Source organism: Lichenostomus cassidix, chromosome 3 (genome assembly GCF_008360975.1).
Source record: "Lichenostomus cassidix isolate B80296 chromosome 3, HeHo_3.0, whole genome shotgun sequence".
Classification (NCBI taxonomy): Eukaryota; Metazoa; Chordata; class Aves; order Passeriformes; family Meliphagidae; genus Lichenostomus; species Lichenostomus cassidix.
In genome coordinates this window covers 55,219,659-55,233,075 of record NC_139483.1, presented here as the reverse complement: position 1 = coordinate 55,233,075, position 13,417 = coordinate 55,219,659, and the positions used below count along the sequence as shown (strand labels likewise).

The following is a 13,417-nucleotide window of genomic DNA, read 5'->3' as shown; positions in this document are numbered from 1 at the left end:
GAATTTACTTTAGTGCCTAAAAAAAAAGCATGTTTATTACTTACTACTCAGAGGGTAGTTTAAAACAATTAGTCTAATTATTGTGGAGCATTGTGCTTTAAAAGCTACAGCTGAAAGTAGGGAACCACAAGATTTTCATGTAAGTAGTAAAAGTTTTTTTTTAAATAACCTAGATGAGTCAGAAGAAACTAGTGGTTATATGTTTGAAGGAGTTTCCTTGAAGTTGGAGTCCTGTAATCAGATGACCTCATCTGCCATCTGAGCAACCTGTATTAGCAGTGTTGAAAAGTAACTCTTAGCTGCTGCTTAAAGCAATTCTAATATATTCCTTGTTGTGCTCTTAAGACCTTGGACTTGATCCTACTTTTTCTAACAAGTAGACTCACCACAAAACATGCAGCAAGAAAAAAATCCTTTTAAAGAGCATAATCATATAGTCCCTAAATAAAACACACAAGCTGAAGGCCTCCTTGGGACATCTTAATACTGTTTTTCTGAATAATCAAATTAAGCGAATAAGAGGCAGCTGAATTTTGAGGAACAACCACCTCCTGTGTGCTCAGTAAGGCTGTATGCTGTGCAAGCAACTAAACAGAGAAAAGGGAGTGGCTGGGATTCTGCTTCAACTTTATTTTGAGTGCTTTTTGTCTGTCCTGTCCAGAGAAAACGGGTAACCCCCATCTGGAGGGGTTGCAATGGTTCATCCTTAACTGGTGGCTTTGTTATGAGGAGCATGGAACTTAGTGGTGACTTTCTTCCAGAGCTGAACTTTGGCTGAAGGCCAAAGTTTGAAATTAATTGCTCAGTTCCAGCCTTATAACCTAAAATACTCCAAAGAAACTTTAATTGGGAAAAAGATGAGCCCTTGTAAGACTGAAACATGGTTTTTGTTTGCAAGGGTGTCGATGCAAATGTTTTCAGGGATAAGACAGAAGAAAAACTTTCTGGAGAAGAACAGATGGGAAATGTAGACAGCTATTATTTATCACAATGAAAAAAGCATCATGGTGGAGGTTGTGCTTAAGACCCAAGATTTGCAAGGAATTTGAGACCTGAGCTGACAACATAATTGCACTAGCTTTTGAATTTACCAGAAGTCTATTTCATGAAAACTGCAGCTGGTCTGTGTGCTTTTTTTATGAAATACAGTTACATTTGTGGAGGATCCAAACAGTGCTGCTATGTGGAAAAGCAAATGATCTCAAAGATGTTTACTTCTGCATGGAAATATTCCCAGACAAAGGTGTCAAACCCCCTCCCTAGAAAGATTAAGTTCAGTCAATTCCTTCTGTACAACGTTTTGTTCTTTTCTTATGTTGACAGTCTTCATACTTGTAACCACTAAACTTCATCCTCTTACTCCCATTCCTTATGCACACTATGTTTTTCCCAAGGCAAGTGGCATGCAAAGTCATCTTGTATTTAAAGTATTTCCACTTAAACTTTACAGTAAGATTAGGAATAAGATATTTTGAACTTTGTGACTAAATGTTTTAGCAGCTATTGCTGTAAAGACCTATATATGCTTCTAATTTTTTGCATATAGGTATCTCATCAGCTTGGAGGTAATTGAATACCTACAGGATACAGGCATAAAGTAAGTATGATAGCATTTTATTTGATATTAATGATTTTACTGGAACATATAATTACTGGAATGATTGTGTACTCCTTGGCATTAGTGTACATGAAAGAGTATGTTCTATTAAATAGGAGCATAGCTGTAAAACCCCACACACTTAATAATATTGCATTGCAAAGCAAATGAGTGTAGCTGTGCCTGCCAATTACACTGTATCATGGGTGGAATAATTAATTTGGATGCAAGGCAAGGAGCACATTGCAGATTTTATTACTATTATTATTATTATTACTATTTCTGACTGGCGAGTGCCCAGGTTAAGATTATATCCATTTTCCCTGCTTTACACCCTTGTGCATGGCATGGATGCAGCAGTTTGCTTTTACAGAACCTCCCCCTCACCTAACAATTAATTCTGGGATGTGTCTTTTTTTCTTTTAAGTGTGTGCATGTGTGGTGTCTTCACAAGTAGCAGTTTTCTATTATGGTAGGGACAGGCTTTTTCCCCCCTCAGATTCTAACTTGGAACAGATAAACTTGTGCTTCTCTTCAAGTGAGTGCTGAAATTCATCATCAGTCAGCAAAACTGAAGTGGCAGTGATTTCTGTACATTTAGAGGCATTGGTTACAGTTTTGCTGAGTCACAGCCAAAGTGAGGAAAACATTAGTACAATGACTGGTGCAATTCAGAGCTGGTGATGTAAAGAAATGCTGTGCTGTTTGAGAACACATGTATGTGTGTACAAACCTATTGGTAGACTAGCTGATATAAGCAGACGGCCTAGAAGGAAAATAATGTTAGGTTATAGATGCCCAACCACAGTAAGCAAATCGCTTTCAAGTAGTACATGAAGTTTAATTTCTGGCCAGCGTTGTGAAAGACACCAACTCATTAGTACTGCACATTTCTGACTGCCAGGGCAGCAGAGGGACTGAGGTGAAGAGCTGGCAGATGCAGCTGGATCCCACCTTATGTAAGGAATCAGGAAGGGATCCTGCTGTGTGAGAGTATGAGAGATCCTGTCTGAGTGAGTAGATAAAGATGTGTGTCGAAAAAGGTGAAGGTGGGTGGAACAAAAGCTTGCTTCTTGTCTGTGCACAGAGTGCTGCTGAGGGTGACTGAGCAAGCTGTTTGGGAAACCCTACAACAACTGCTGCTCCCTCCTGTGCCTCTGACCTGGTGCAAGGCAAAATCCAGGAGAAAGATTCACCTGCCTGCAGCTTCATTGTCACTCATGCCGTTTTACCAATAGTCACAAGGATTACCTTCAAAGACAGGAATTCCCATGATTTGTGCATGTATCTAATTCCTCAAAAAATGGGTGGTTCTTCAGATACACTATTTTGTGTTACAGTGTTGTAAATCTTGACTTTTAAACCTCTCTCATTCTTTCTGCTACAATGATCCTACATTATCAGTCGACTGACAACTGAGGGTATTTTGTCAGTCCACTGTAATGCTATTTTTAGCACAAGCAAACAGAAACCAGACAGACTCATGATCAGTCCTTTGGGTAAACGGAGGTAGAAGGATGAAGAGAGAGGAAGAGACTTCTCCTCTTGAAGATTTTTCCTGTTAGTCACAGCACTGAGGAAAAACAACCTCCATATGGAACAGATCATGTAAGGCCTTTAAAACATATTTGGAGAGACCGTTCAGTTTCTTAAAGCAACTTGGAATACTCTGTGGTTTGAGAGTTTTGCTGTATTTCCCATTTGGGGACGTGTGTGCATTTTCATTTGTTTTAATTTGGACTGAGATAAATGCATCAAGCAGTAGTTTGTTTTATTACCATCTTTCAAAGATCTATTCATAAAGGAAAAACATTCCCTGATTCCCCAAATGGGAAAGAGTTACAAATGCTTCTCTCCCAGTAGTTTCATCAAAGTTTTACTGCTTTTGTTTTTTGCTTTTTTTTTTTAAATTGACTCGCAAATGAAGGCTAACTTTTTGTTCCCAGCCCAAGGCCAGAGTGTAGTGTGCTGAGGCAAGGATGTGTGCTCAGCTGGATGCCGAATTTAGACATGGAGTAGCTATGTGGTGCAGGAGGTCACAACCAGTGGGTTGGTTTTAGTGGACCAACTAGTCTCATCTGAAATGACTTGCCCTTTTTCCATTTGCCCTCCTGTAAAGCAACTTTATAGAATACCAGTCCAGGGTATTAACTGTGGAGTCCAGCCCTCTGTGATCTGCCTTTCCTGCCTGATAGCACAGTGATGGCTCACAAGGAAATAGGAGTGGAGTTAGACTTGGTGATAAGGTTCTTCACCCAGAGGGGGGTGGTTGGGCACTGGAACAGCTCCCCAAGCACAGTGGTCACAGCACCAAGCCTGACAGAGTTCAAGAAGCATTTGGACAATGCTCTCAGGCACAGGGTGTGATTCTTGGGGCTGTGCTCTGCAGGACCAGGACTTGGACTCGATGATCCTTGAGAGTCTCTTCCAACACAGAATATTCTGTGATTTTATGATAACTGTGGCGTAATTCTGTGATGTCAATAAATGCTACGTGCAAGAATGGCTGTCATTAAAACATTTGAAGGGTTTTTTTTTCTTGAAAAGCTAATATAGTCCCACTTATTAAACACAAATATTCATTTTGAAATGTGCCCAAAATGAATTCATAAATATGTTAATCTTTTAAAACTCAGCACTGGTCTAAAGCATATTCAAGTGTGCATGTTGAGAAAGAGCTCTGGGCTTCTGAATCAAAGAGAGAGAAACAGAGCCTGTCCAAGATGTCCGAGGTGTTTTGGTTTGTTTGGGGCTTTTTTGGGTTGTTTTTTTTTTTTGTTTTGTTTTTTTAGAATTCCAGTAAGAACAGGTAAGATGAGGGCAAACTGAAGCTTCCTGCTTTTTCTGAATTACAGCTGTAATTACTTGTTTTGACATCTGAAAAGTATGAGCTGTTCTAACCTCCTAATTTTCCTTGCATTCCACATGCTGTATATTAGCATGAGTAGAGGGAGAAACTATAGAACAAAAGTGACACAGTTTTACTAAAAGTGAAATACAGAACAAGGTTTTACAGGAAACGAAGGATTTTGTTAGAGCTCAGAGAAATAAGGACCACTGAACATGTATGAAGAATTCAGGCTTTATTTAAGCCATTTTTCTCTTTTGTGTGTGTGTCTTTTTAATTCAGTCTTTTGTAGTGTTGCGTAACTTTAAACTCACCTTTTCACAGAAGATGACCCAGCAGACTGCCAGGAGACAGGTGTAGTCTCTGTCTGCAACCTCTTGCAGTTTGCTTTTTACGGGTCTGTATTTCGGGGTGAACTTGCCCCGTTCCCATTTTGGCAGTTTGACAATTCATTTACAGGAGTTCTGTCAGACCTGTGAATTGAATTTCAGACCTCTGGTGGTGGAGAGAAGCCGGTGGGCAGCTCGGCGAGGCGGGGATGAGGCTCGCAGCCGGGCGGAGCGGCTGTGACCTGACACACGGGGGTGGGCAGGAGAGTCCAGCGCTTTTCCCTGCGTGGAAACAGTAGCGGATTTTCTTTTTTCTTTCTTCTTTTCTCACTCTTTACCCCCTCTATTCCCTTTTCCTCCCTTCTTCCAAGGGCTGTAATCCGACTGCTCTCTTTGGCTCCCTTCCAGAGACAAATCCGAGTGGTTAATCTCTCTTCCCCCCCTTTCCCAGCCTTGGGGGCTGGGGGGCAGCCGAGTAGGGAGGAGAAGCAGAGCAGAGCAAGCAGCAACCCAGAGCCGGGCCAGGCCTCCCCGGGGAGGGGCTGAGGCAGCGGCTGGGCTGCGGGAGCTGCATGGAGGAGGGGAGTTTCACAGACTCCTCTGCCCGGCCGGGAGGAGGAGGAGGAAGTTTGGAGATTAAGCCGCTGCCCGGAGCTGGAGCGCTCGGAGTGAGCCGGGGCGCGGCCGCGGGCGCTGCGCGGGGGACACCCGGCCGGCGCCGTTGAATGGGCTGCGGGGCGGGGTAAGCTCCCGCACTCCCGGCCCGCACCCCTGCGCCTGGATTTGCAGCGGGAGGAGGAGCGGTGGGAGAGGGCAGAAGACGGCGAGAGGCTGCCGGTGAGCGCCGCCGGGGGCTTTGTTCGGTGGGGCGCGCCGGGGAGGGGCGGCGGCTCCGGGAGCGGCTCGGTGCGGGGCGGGCGGTGAGGCAGCCGGTGCCCCGCAGCCCCCCGAGAGCACGCCGGGGGTGCGCAGGGCGTTCCGTGAGCGCAGCCTTTGTGCGAGCCCCGCCGGAGGCACCGTGCGCTCATCGCGGCTGTCGCGGCCACCGGAGCGCTTTGTGCTCCGCCGGAGCCCGGGGGTAGCCTGGCCGAGCTGCAGCCGCTCAGCCCGAGCCTGGGGGCTTCGTCGGGTTGCTTTGGCGAGAATACAGGTACTTTTAAAATGTGGTAAAATTGCGTGGGGCCTCGGGTTTTGTGCGGATGCTTTAGCAAACCTGTGTCTTCTGGAAAACTCAAACGCGCCCCCCCGTCCCCAGTCGCTCAATTTTTTTTGTATTTTAAAGTTAATGGGATTGTGATGTGTGGCCTAAAGGGGTTTAAAAATATGACTGATCTGTTGTTAAGGAGCAGGAATGTTTATTCTGTGGAGAGGCAGTGGGGCAGAGCAGTGTCATGTTGTCCTATGGGACCATGGATGCTTTTCCCCATATCCTGCACTCGTCTTTTCCCTGCTTTGTGGGTTGTGTGTTCCAGTCCCTGTTGTTGAAGGAGAAGCCCTTCAGAGCTCATCCCTAAGTTAGCACTGATAGATCTGAGGCACTCGTTTCCTTCTTTCTTCACAAGCCGCACTGCTCCAAGTACGAGGGAAAAGGACCTGAAACAAACTTAGCTGAACGTTCAGCTGGCTTCCAATACGGTCTCTCCTTGGTTGGCTTTTTTCCTCCTTTGATTATTAATTGGCAGACACAGAAAGAGCCATCGCCTTGCGTATTTCTTTTAATGTTCGCTGGTACTTCAGCAGTTTAATAACTCTGCCTAGAGAACCTGATGACTTATAGGTGTTTTGAAAGCTGTGTAATAAGAGCCTTCTAATAGTCATCTTTTGCTACTGTTTCATTCTTGGAGGGAGCAGTCTTTGCTGCTGTATAGTTGCAGTTCAAATTTCCACAAGCGTTTGTTGCCCGTGCCTCTAGCTAAATTTATAAAGGAATCCTGTTAGCCTGTATGAAGCTAAATCTGGCTGTAGCAACTCCTGGCTGTACAATTCACTGTGGTTGGCAAGGCACAATATATAGCTCCCTTGAGATTTATTTTTAGGGTCTTTTTTTTCCCCTGGTGTGTGTGTGTGTGGCATGTAGTTGTCATAATTTTGGGAACTCTTCACCAGTGTGTGTGGGGGTGCTTTGGGATGAAAACACAAGAGTTATGCTAAGGTTAGGAAATGTATTAATGGAGTGCCTGTCTTGAAAATATGAGAAGGCAGTTTGAGTTCGGCCTCTTAATGAATATTGGTATTGTTCTCGGGTCCATGCAGATGCTTAGCTATCAAACTTTGACTCTACTTTTGCTCTGTGTTCTCAGTTGGCAAACTAGAACTGGTGCAAAGCACTCTGATAAAAGGTTCAGTTTCAAATGTGTTCATTTACGGGAATGCTGGCTGTTTCTCACAGACCTGGAGAGCCCTAAGCAAACAACGTCAACCTGTGGCCACACAACTGAGTGCATCTCTTCAAAGGCATGCTATGATTCTAACACTAGGTGTTGAGATGTCATTTTTCATGTTGTTTTACTTCTGATTTTCCAAAAAAGAGGAAGGAAAAAAAATAGGTGTGTAGCCAAATCAGTTTGTAATTTATAGTCTTACTTGATAACATCTTGCAAAGACAGCATTGATTTGGTTTTTAAGTGGAAACCTTCAAGTAGGGAACTTAGTTTGTTGGCAGCTCTCATCATTTCAGGACATCTGCTAATGTGTTCTCCTTCCTTCGGCAGGATGTGAGACTACAAATTAACTGTCTAAAGGCATACTTTGAGACTAAAGTGGTTGTGAGGCCATGGAAAAAGGTAGAAAGGGTTTGGAGCTAACTGAGGGCTTGGTACCTCCCTGTGTGGAAGTGGGGTGTTTTTGTTTAGGTAGATTTTTTTATGGCGTTGTGTTTTGGGTTTCTTTGTAGTTTTGTTATTTTATTTTAAACCTTTGTTGTGACCTAAAAAGTTAAAGCTAGAAGGGAAGTGAAAATATCTGCTTACTTTTCTAACAAGTAATTTAGGCAAGTAGTGAGTTTGTATACTTTTTGCTGCTGTTACTTGTGTAGGTTGGTATGTTTGAACCTTTCACTGACGCACTCTTTCATGTGGCACCGGTGATAGTATTTTTGTGAAGTCATTTGGAGCAGTCTGCATGTTTGAAAGCCTCCTTGTATGCATTTGTTTGGATTGGGCTGTTGTATACCTGTTGTCCTCTGCCTTTCATACGCTTCTGATTTCTTGGCTCCCATTCAGGGAAGCTTTTTAAGCCCTGCTAACCAGATAGGGCTGTAGCAACTAACAAAGGCATTTACTTGAAGTAGTGCTTTATTATCTTTGAATGCAAATTCTGCAGTGCAAAGCCGGTCTGTTTCTTTAACCATAGAATGCTAGCAGAACTGTAATTTGACATTGGCTTCTGTCATTTTACCTTGCTCTGTGGTAGCATCACCCATACAACTTGTAGGTTCTGGTGAGCGTTTTTTAGATCAACCCAAAAATGGGGAAATTGAGAACACAGCTATAAAATCTGCTGTTAGTAATTTTGAAGAGTAGATCCACAGATTAACCTGAGATACTGCTGTTGAAAAAAAGGTTTCTGTACAGAGGTGTCATCTCTAAAATTGTCACTAAAAAAGACCAATTCTAAACCAAAACAATTCTTAGGGAAGGAGACTATAGAATGGACAGAGCTTTTTTCTCTTATCTTTTATTTTTTTTAAGACATCCCAAATAATAATGTTTTAACGGAGACTTAGCACAGTTATTGAAGTATGCCAAAGACTCATTGAACTGTTGATTTTTATTTATTTATTGGTTTTCCTCATGCTTGGTTGCCATTCCAGCAATTGCTGGACACCACTAAGTCTCTACCAGCCAAGCCAAAACTGCAGCTCTTGGTCTTGTGAGCATGGGGTCATGAAGAAGAGGGACCACATATCTGGGTGGCTGCATGGCCCTGTCATGTACCCCAACTCCATAGGGTCACATGTGCTGGATCAGGAAATAATGGAAACATCCAAGCTGATGATAAAGGGAGCCATTTGCAGCTCCACTTAGAAATATTTCTCAGATTAGACATGTATAAAGCTGTGACAGTTATAAATTAGAACAAAGGAATTAATCTGATGTGCATTCCCTTTTGTATTCAGTCATGTGTTGAGAAGGAAGGTTGCTGTGTTAAACAAACATGTTTTATTGACATGTTAAATGAGTTATGGGTTTAAGTTACTTTGCCATACATTTCTTAATCACCAAGTATAGTGCACAGATGTTTAGGTAGAATATACAATAGAAAATAGAATAATGAAATACGAAAAAAATGCAAGTTAGTAATGTAATGTCTACTGAAGACATGTACAGTGATAACGATCTTATAATAAGATGGGATTTTTGCTTGTGGGGATAATGAGGATGTCCTACCACTACTTTAAATGACATACTGCTTCTGTAGAGTTAAGAGGGGAGGAAGAAGGGAAAGAATTATTGAAGCCCTCAGCAAAGTCTGGAGTGGCCGAAAGGCTTGCAGAGCTGTTGCTGGATGGTTACTTTTGAGAACCTGCACTATTGTTGCTGCACAAAAAAAGATTTAGCTAGTAGGACTGTCGATGAGAAAAAAAGTGGAAGAAAGTGTTATACTTGTAAACTTAGAATGCAAAGGGTGTGGAGTCTAGATTTCCCCTCTGTTTTAGAAAAGCCTCACACATCAGAGTAAGAGGGTGGAACCTTAGAACTGACCTGGAAACACGAACAAAGTGAGTGAAGAGTAAAGTCAGTCTTAGTGCTGTGGCAACAGTTAGGATTGTGAGTACAGGAGTCTTTTATACATGTGGCTAAGAATGCAAGAGGTGAATGTGAACAGATTAAATAAGTAAAGCATCAGTAAAGCCTGTTTAATATTCCAAAAAGTGTGTGACAAACTAGCTCTAAGGGTTTAAAGTTTCCCAAATCACTTTAAGGATATAAACTTATAAACCTTTATTTTTCTTTTTTTTTTTTTAGTGGTGGTTGTCATATCGAATAGGTCGGTGTAGTCTGATTCACCAAAAGTTGAGTTTATATGAACTTGGCCTAAAATAGGTTTAACCATGAACTTGATCACAAATGCAGGAAAAGAAAGGGGCCTAGTCAGGGAGAACTGGGGAAGGAAATAGAGGGAAAAGCTACTTAGAAAGGAGGCTTGAAAGAAGCAGTTGTCCAAGCAAAGTTACAAACTCTTAAACCCACTGTCAGCTGTTGACTAGGGTGTCTTCTGAAGTACCTGCATGTGGGGGTTGTCACTATCTGTGTTTTCACTAATCGTGGTGCAGAGCATTGCTGTGAAAATGCAAAGCAAGGTGACAGTTTAAAAATTTATCTTTAGGAGTGACTCAATACATTTGACTTGATTCCTTCCTTCCTTCCTCAGCATGCCCTCCACTGGCTCTGTGTCCTAATGGTCAACGGGACTGTGATGATTGTGCTAGTGGAGGTTGCATGTGTGTTTCATAAGTGTAGTGAACAGGTATAAATTGGGCTGGCAGCAGTTTCCCATGTAAACTTGTGGTTGAAGCATTGCTAATTAACTTTGAATCCTATAAGTCTTGCTTGCCTGCTCTGTCATTGAGTTCCAGACAGCAAGTGGTGCCAAACCTCTTCCTGTAAGGATGCATGCTGTAGAAACTTGCATGTGAGCCCTGCCCAGATGTTTTAAAACCTAACTTCATGAATCTTAGCATTGAAATATTTGAACCTTTGTATCCATTCAGACGTTTCAGATCACACTCCATGCATTAGTATCATTCAGCTACTGTTTTCTGCTGATAAGGTGCATGCTTCTGTTCAGTGAAATCACAGAGCAGAGGTAAGAAGTGTGTCATGGGTATAGTGATTGAATCACCTGCTCAGTTGCTTACTCACAGCCCTTGTAGATAAAACCTTGATGCCTGGCTTGGGAAGGAGACGGCTATTTGGGTTGTCATAAGGAGCAGTGTTGGGAACAGCGGAACAGCCAGCTTCTGTTCATGGTCATGGCTGACATCTTTCAGCATTGTCATCTGGGTGTGGGCTTCAAGGTCAGCTTCTGCCTTTTAATTAGCCTACATAAGGACTTTCTATTTCCTAGATTTAGTGCATAGGCTCTAGTGCTTGTACTTTCTCCCATGCTTTCCCTTGTGTTATTCAAACTTACCTGTAAACAGAGGCAAGTTTTCTTCCCTGACCCCCTGTAAGCTCTGCTTTGTTAAAGTATTTACCAATTTTTACCCTCATGTATGTCCCTTAAGATTAGATACGCTAATCTGCAGCTGTCTGCTGGAGTTTTGTTGTGATTTCTACATACCATAATCAATGTGCTGTTTGCGGGTTTTCTTGTTTTTGTTTATTTTTCTGTATTTGCATTGCCTATCCCAGTGAGTCCAGGTCCACATGCATTTCAGGTCCCAATGCATTTCAGAAAGGCAGTGGCAGAACCACTTGCTTTCTGCTGCTGCTGCCACAGATCTGTGATACTTCAGTATAAATTGACATAGTGCTTTGTGTCTTTGAAGCCTGATTTGAAGGAAAACTTATAGTTCATTCTTTGTAATGATTTTGCAAATAGACGAGTAAGATGAAGAGCTACTTATTATGCATGTCAGTAATCTTTATCACTTCAGTATGCACAAAGCTTCTCACTTGCTGTTTTAAACTGAAACCAAGTTAATAGCAGAAACCTACATTTGGCTTACAAGCAGTTTTGGTGCTGCCAAGATGAGCATGCTTCATACTGAAGTGCTTATGAAGCTTTCTCACTGTTTGCTTTCCAATTCCTTCTCACTATCCTGATAACACACCTCATGTAGTTGCTCAGAGAGCTGTCACACCTTAGTGTCTAAATGATGTCATCACAGACTTCAGCTAGTTGCAGAAACACAAATTTCTCTGAAGCATCAGCAGTCTTAGCCTATTTGAGTAGTAGACAAAGATGTATTTAACAATGAATCATAATTGAATTTAGAGAGAGAACTTGCCTACCCTCATACTCTACCAGCATATAGTTTGTAACATCTCCTTTCCTTCAGTCTTCTCTGATAATTTTCTGTCTCTCTGATGTTAGATGAATCTGAAATCATACATCTCTGATTTGCTTTACCTTGGTCATTTTGTGCTCCTGCTGCCTTGAGGAGGTTGCTGTCTCTGTCCTACAGGCAGACAGAAGCACTTAGCCCACTCCTCACTGGATATAGCCTCTGAGAATCCTTGCCGTATCAGGTTGGTTGTGCTGTGAAGGCTCTTCTGTCATGTAGTATGAGGAGATCATCTCCAGCATCTCTTTCTGAGCTTGAACTCATTTAATCTTCTGAACTTTCCATAGATTTTTGGGGCAAAGCTGCTAACTTATTTTCCTAACATCTACATGCAGTACCAAGTGTCTGGCACAGTGTAGATTTTTTGGTAAACCACTCTAGAATACTGCAATCTGTTATTAAGTGAAAGTAGTTAATTTCTGAGGGCATTAATGACCATTTAATCTCCAAGATTTAATACTGATATATAGAGCAGTATCTTGGCATGCTTGTGCTCCTCCATTTCTTTAGATGTCATGGTTCCTAAGCTGGTATCAGAGATGTCTCTACTAAGAGAGTCAGTACTAGGCAAACTTCTCAGAGGAAAAGGACAGGTTTTCTGCGGACCTTCTCTTCAGGAACTGTTTTCCTCTTCCTTAGAGCCTGTCAGCAGGGAAGTGAAGACTAGAGCATTAAGAAAACCCCACTTTTCTTTTTGTTGTGAAGGACAGAATGGTTTTCTAAGGCACAAGCTGTGTTGGGCAGATTTTAAAGCTGATCTCATGTGTGCTGACTAATCCTGGTGTTCTCAGTTATGCAGTTTGTCCTTTGCTGCTTCACCTGCAGCAGCACTTTCCTCGACAGCATGGTCTGTCACCAACAAAGGTGTGCTTTCTCACTCATGGCTGTGCGTGCTGACAATGTCACTTCAGTTCTGCAGTCCTAGAGCTAGGCTGTCCTGCTGCTGCCATGCACAGTGCAGATCCAAAAGCCACCATGCTGAAGAGGTTCTTTCTGCAACCCTGCAGCAGAGGATCCTGCTGATAAACAACCCTCTTATCAAACACATTTTTGGCTCTTGCACTCCTCAGGCTCCTCCAAAGCACAGAAAAGGCACTGACTAAGACTTCTGCAAGGTAAAAGCAAGGATAATAGATAATTTTTTTTCCTGCCCTTTTTTTGGTGAAGCATTAATGTGACCTGTGATATGCACAGGTGGGGTACAGAGGAGAAAGGATTTCTTCCACACACCACTGCAAACTGTTTGGATAGGATAGGAGCTGTGTTTGTTTTTCAAGGAAGAATTCTGAAAAAACAGAACCATGATGATCTCATTTGCTCTCTTCAGAAGAAAAGCTGGTCATCAGCCTTTGTCAATGAAGATCTGTTGCTGCTGAGTCTCTTTCATCTCAAGTGGACACAGCTGATACACATCCCTGATAGATGCACCTGCCCACCCTGGTTGTGTACACCATGCAGCTATTTGAGCTTCCACAGGGGTCTGGGTGCTAGCACCATCTAAATGCTTCTTCATTGCCACTGTCTTGTAGTGATGAGGAGTCTGCCCACTAAAAGTTATGGGCTTTTTTCCCTTTTGCTCTTTAAATCAATGCCAATGCTGCACAAAGAGTTCTTTCAATATTTAATAGAGG

General features: G+C 42.5%; 1 protein-coding gene across 3 annotated transcripts in view; it reads left to right on the top strand.

Moving 5' to 3' along the window:
* Positions 1–13,417, top strand: part of PLEKHG1 (pleckstrin homology and RhoGEF domain containing G1) — a 139,083-nt gene that overhangs the window by 6,028 nt on the left and 119,638 nt on the right. Inside the window, exon 2 of one of the 3 annotated variants that reach the window (XM_085055845.1) lies at positions 1,547–1,597. The gene's annotated coding sequence lies outside the window, so the exon portion shown is untranslated. Of the gene's footprint in view, positions 1–1,546; positions 1,598–5,235; positions 5,612–5,696; positions 5,925–13,417 lie in introns of those variants that run through there. The other 2 variants (XM_085055843.1, XM_085055844.1) reach the window with 2 other exon arrangements.